Raw genomic sequence first — 6,306 nt, 5'->3', positions numbered from 1 at the left:
AAGGAATTGATCAAGGACGACATGCATAGGTCCCATAAGGAGCTATGTAATTTCAGGGTTTAGATGTTGTATGAAAGGTCTAAGGGAAGAATATGGATGGTTCTAGAGCAGTGAAACAAGTGTTTTTTATTAGTGTAAAATTACTATTTTGACCTTGGTCCTTCCTCTGCTCCCTTTTCTATGTAGTAGAAATTAATAAAAATATAAAAAAATACATGACAGTTTCTTATTGATTAGAATTTAATTAATTAAAAATTTACTAATTTCTAAACCCAACCCACTTCAAGTAACCCGACCCAAGTCATCTGCTATCTAACGGCTGAAGCGACCGATAGAGCCGTCAGACTCAATCAGAGGTCCTCTTTCGATACCTCTACTTCCACTTTTGATAAAGAAGTTATTCGTGTCATTCATATCAAATTATTCCCCGACCCATTTTACAAATTCAAAATGTCCGAATTAGTCTCAAACCAACACTAAGAAGGAAAAGTTAGGACAAATTCTATTTATAAAGTCGAAACAATTTATCATTTGGGTTGATCAGGAAAAAAAGAAACATGAAAGGAAAAAAACTGCAACTTTATTATGTAAAAGAAAACAAAGAAGAGGGGGCAAAAAGTGAACCATCCTGCAAGCGAACGACAATACAAAATGGTATCTGATTAATTTGCAAATAAATTATATGTGAACCAAGTTTTATGAAAGAAATTGACAAGTTATTCTGATAATTTTAAAATCCAATAGGAAATTGGAGTAAAAGAAGGCATTACTCTAGAAGAGTGTGTGGAAGGGGAAGATCGTGGTCACCATTTTTATTTAATATGAATGGCATGAATAATTTTTTTATGGGGAGTAGAAGTAGGGGTGTCGGAAGAGGACCTTTGGGTGCGTCCAACGGCTCAATCGTTGACCTTAGTCTTAAGAAAGCAAATGGGTTGGGCTTGGTCGGATTATTTGAAGTGGATTGGATTTAAAAATTATTAATTTTTTTAATTAATTAAATTTTGATCAATAAGAAATGACTTAAGTCATCGGTAGGTCCTTAAATTTGTTTTGAGATAGCACTTGGACCCCTCAACCGACCATTGTACCTATAAGACACCTAACCACCCGACATTTCATCCACTAAGTCTTTTTTGACCACATGGTACATCACGTTATAATAACTCAAGGTGGGCGCGTGAACGTGAAAAATACACAAATTTTATCCGATGTGGCAATGCCCCAGCGTTAAAAAACAGTAACTTTCTCTCCCTCACCCTCAAATTAAAAATTCTAAATCTATAGCCCCCAATTCCCCATCATCTCTTTTCCTTCTCTCTTTCGTCTCTCATCTTTCACTTTAATTTTTTTCCTTACTTAACAACCTCAAAATTGCCAAATTAAACTTGTTTAGAATTTTTTTTCTCTCTTTTTATTCAAGAATGTCTCAAAATTCAGTTAATCTTGAGGTAGCAGATATGTGTAAGTGTGACAATTTTTGTCATATGAGAACTTTAAGGACTCTATCAAAATTCAGATCGTAGATTTTTTTGAATATAAAGTTTCAAAGGTTTGTATCATTTTCAAAGATTTAAATTTTATTTTTTTGGTGATGGATTGATCCGATAGAAAATACATGACAGTTTCTTATTGATAGAGTCCTCTACTACTTTAGATGGATTGATCCATCACCTGTGACTATTGAGCATCAAACTTCTGAGGTGGTGTCGTGCTAAATGAATAGGTTCAAAAATGATGAAAATTTGTGTGATCGACTGAAGGAAAACCTTAAAGAGGTTGCAGAAGAGAGGGACACATTGTCTGATAAATTAAATGAGAGTGAAGATAAGTTAATTGCATTGAAGCAAAAGCTCAAACAAGTTAAACTTGAGAGCGAATATGCAAAGTTCAATTTAATAGACTTGTTCTACTTCTTCTTTATGTTCTGACTGTAAAATGATTCTTTAGTATGGTGTAAGCTTGTGTGTGGAATGTGAGTAGTTAAGCTTAGGTATCGAAAAATTGGGTATTGAGATTGTGTTATTGGACAATGTTTATTTTGTATCATTTTACCATGTTTAATGTGAATGAATTATCCTGTTTTGTATCACAATCAGATTTTCAATACCTTTGTGTCTATTTGTGCACCAAAGTATTGCTAAAATAATAATGCCAACCAAATAAGCATAAACGCATATTAGTAACTGCTCAAAGTATTGCTAAAAAATGCACAAAAATATAAAATAATAATGCAATCAAATTAAAATAAAAACACTTTTAGAAACATATTATATTAACTGCTCAAAGTTAAGCTAAAAAGTGCATCACACCACTGAATAAGTTGTCACGACCCAATTTACGAGTCATGATGACATCTACTATATCCCGCCAGTAGGTAAGCTAAAACTAATCCCGCCAGTAGGTAAGCTAAAACTAACTCAGAGCTAAATATTATGGGTTAACTAAGTGGGAAAATGCCTAAAATAGGCCGAAATCAATAACACAACTGTAACTAAGCACTGCATTTGAAATAGGTAAAAGATAGTCAATACATAGAAAACCACCCTATGATCGGTAGAGCAAGTACAAGAGCATCTAGTCATAATACAACTTAAGCTCTAGAATAGTCAAGAACATCTATCTTGAATCAAAAGACTGAACATAAAAGATAGAAGAAAATAGGCGACTCTAACTCCAAGAGCTCACCCTATCTCCAGAAATCAACACAACACGAATATCAATTAACGATGACAACTAGTACTAATATATGTACCAAAAAAGAAAAAAGCGTGGCATGAGTATCAAAACCACGGGTACTCAGTAAGCACTATCGGCAGATTGAGTTAAATCATTATACAAGTATGATAAAATGTGAGATAACATAACTAAGTTAAGGTAGAGACGAACCTGAATCAAATCCAACATCGCTGTGCATATATAAATTAATAAACCGGTATAAAAATATAACATAAGTCATCAACACATGCAATCATAACTACATAATTGGCCTTCATATGTCAATTAGTGCAGAAAAAGAAATAACCAGTCACAAGCTCCCATAAGCCTGGAAGGTACAAACAAGATAGAGTAACCCACCACCATCATTATCAACTCTCATGATGCATTATTTATCCATTCCACACTAACCATTGGTTGTCCATGGTCATTATTAGTCAATAGATCAATATTTACCAACTAACCATCTTGTAACAACTAATCTCATATATCAACTAATCATTAGCCATCAACTAATCCATTAATATCACGTCATATTATAGCTATTTTTTGTTTTTCATATTTATCTAGAATCACAATTGTCAATCTCACACATCAATATCGCCATATCATAATAAGTATCTCATTATAGTATAATATGTATATCCGGACTTAAACTGGTATGTATATTCAACAATATCCTCATAAATATCATCATCAACATCATCATCTATATTATCATTGATATTATCAATATCATAGTCATCCTTCGAACTTAAATCGGTTATTAATAATCGATATCATCATTATCCAGACTTAAATCAGTATTTGTATAATTTATAACACAAGCAATATTCAGACTCAAACTGATAAGTATATCATTATTATCATGACCAATAACATAATCATTATAATACTCAATAGCATAATTGCTAGTATAATTATTAACATGATTACTAATCATAATAGAAGCATGAACTCTAGCATGATCAATAGCATAATCGCTAATATAATCATTAAGAATAATATTTGGCATAGTCAATAGCATGATTGCTAATATAATTAATAAGCATGACCTTAAGTATAATCAATAGCGTAATCGCTAACATAGACAATAACTTAGTCAATGGCATACTCAATAGCCCAATCAATAGCCTAACCAATGGATTATTCAAATCGTAATCAAGGGCTTATTTAATAGCATAATCAATTAGCTCATCATCTACTTAATCAATAAGTCATTCATAGCGTAATCAATAAATATTACTTCGAATGTCATCCATCACAACCAACAAGCACCAAGACATTTTAAATCACCATAAATAAATATTTTCTAGATGTTCACAAGCGTATAAAAGGTCTTCAACAACTAATACAAGTCTTGGCCTAAGGTGGATCAAGAGCCCACTTTTATATCCCCGAAATACTTTACCAATAAATGTCTACCACGGATTAGGATAAGGTACCTAAATCCATTATCAAATGTTATGCAAGCCATCACTATCCCTAGGATAGTAATCCCTTCCAATAGGGAGCAACTAAGTTAATTCCACTTAAGGAAAGACAACTAGGGTCAATTCTGTCCTAAACTCAAGTGATTAAGGCAATCTCCTCATTAGAAGAGTAACTAAAGCATATCCAACCTAAACATGAGACTACAAGGTCAACTTCATCTAAAATATGGTTAACTAGGCTAATCATGCCCAAAACGATATCCAAGATAGCCTAAATGATTCAACTAATCTCAAGTGTTGCAATTTATCACACCAACACATAAATTCCATTCCAAATCTAGCAAAATATCATAAACATACTATGAATTAGCTCAATCTAACAAAGGATAAAACCTAGCCAATCTGAATACCGAAGAAAGCTCAAAAGATTTGTTAGATCGCCATTTTTCTCTTCTGAGAAGCTTCCGCAAGATGCCAAGCTATCAAGACCACATTCTACTCATTAATACGATAATAAAAATATCCATATTGCACCATTGTGCTTTGGATCCAAAAATTATACCAAAATTTTACGTGGATCTCACTTACAGAATTCGCATTTCTGAAACCAACCCAACGTTTCCTCATACTCAAGGAATCATTATCCTAAAAAATGAGTAAAATTTAAGCTAATTTGGGGATAAAATTAAGCCTCCAAAGTTTTGAAATTTTTGAACAAGAAATGAAAAAATTCACTATGAAAAGAGTGAAATCTTACCAAGAATCGGAAGATAATTGCATAAATAAGTTTTAGACAAGCTCCCAAATTACCCATAAGCTTTAATTTAAAGTTATCACTCTACTTAGGATTTTTTCTCTCTGGAAAATGGAAGAATAATGAGTTAAATCGTGCAAAGAGGGTGTGGTACTTACACCTCTCGTCTATCGAAGGGGCCTATTTATACCCATCCCAGGTGCTCACGTCTCACTATCGTGACCTGGAACCTCGTGATTATGACATTTAGCCCTGCGATTGTGGATCTACCACCCTGCTCAAGGGAGTTACAATCGCGACTCAAAACATTGTTATCGCGATGCACCAGATATAGTTGAGACTTGGAAATTTGCCAAGCCCTCGAAATTAATTTGAAATCCCATATATGCAAATAATCTATGAAAGCATAACAAATTTGATATTACAGACTCAATGGCACAGTTAAAATTTCCATTCGAGGTTGTTCTAATAAAATGTAGGTCCCACACTCAAATTTTTAATTTTTCAACTTTTCGATCAATACATTGAAATGAGTCTAGTGCCTTGGGACCCAAATCATGATCCCTACTAGACTAAAATCGATATTCCCAAGTTTCTGAAATAGTCAGAATTTACATTCGAGTTTGTTTGACTGAAGCTTTCATCCGATGGCTATTTGGAACCAACAAAGACTTCAAAATAGGAAATTGGCTCTAAAAATTAAATGAATTACCCGATAACCAAAGCTGTCAATTCCAGCAAGCCATAAATGACTTGGAAAAACTATAGAAAATCTCTAACGGCGAAAATAAGTTGAAATATAAAAAATGACCTTAAGGGTCATTATATAAGTTGTTCAACATAAAACTGCATAAAAAGTCTCAACATTGAGCATAATAATACTACTGCAGCATACCAAAAAAAACATAATTGATGCCTAAGACAAAGTTGTTCAAAAACAAGTAACACAATATGTTCAAAATTAGAGCACAACCCTTAGTACAATAGCATATTACATATCTAAAAAAGGACATACTTCTTAAATGAACTACTTCTTGGAGAAGACTTGATTGTATCCATTTTGTTTCTCTTATTTGTTTTTATTTGTTGCAACAGTATACTGTGACTGCATTTTTTGTATTTCACTTTAGGCTACGAAATTTAAAATCAATATCTATATTGCTCTTTTCAAGTTTGTACCTCCATAAAGAACCCTCTCACTTGATGTACCAGGCTGTAATATCAAATAAAAAATGTAAGACAATAAATATTGAAAAGTTGAATGAAAAAAAGTTATAGACAAAGCATGAGACAGAGAGAAATATATTGTACACTTGGGTTTCAATTGTAGGATAAAAGTGAACAACAAAATCAGTTTTAGGCCTTTTGTATCCAGTAGTAGCAACAAATGAGGAAACATTG

The sequence above is a fragment of the Capsicum annuum genome, chromosome 8 (genome assembly GCF_002878395.1).
Source record: "Capsicum annuum cultivar UCD-10X-F1 chromosome 8, UCD10Xv1.1, whole genome shotgun sequence".
In the NCBI taxonomy this organism is placed as follows: domain Eukaryota; kingdom Viridiplantae; phylum Streptophyta; class Magnoliopsida; order Solanales; family Solanaceae; genus Capsicum; species Capsicum annuum.
This window is presented reverse-complemented; position numbering follows the sequence as displayed.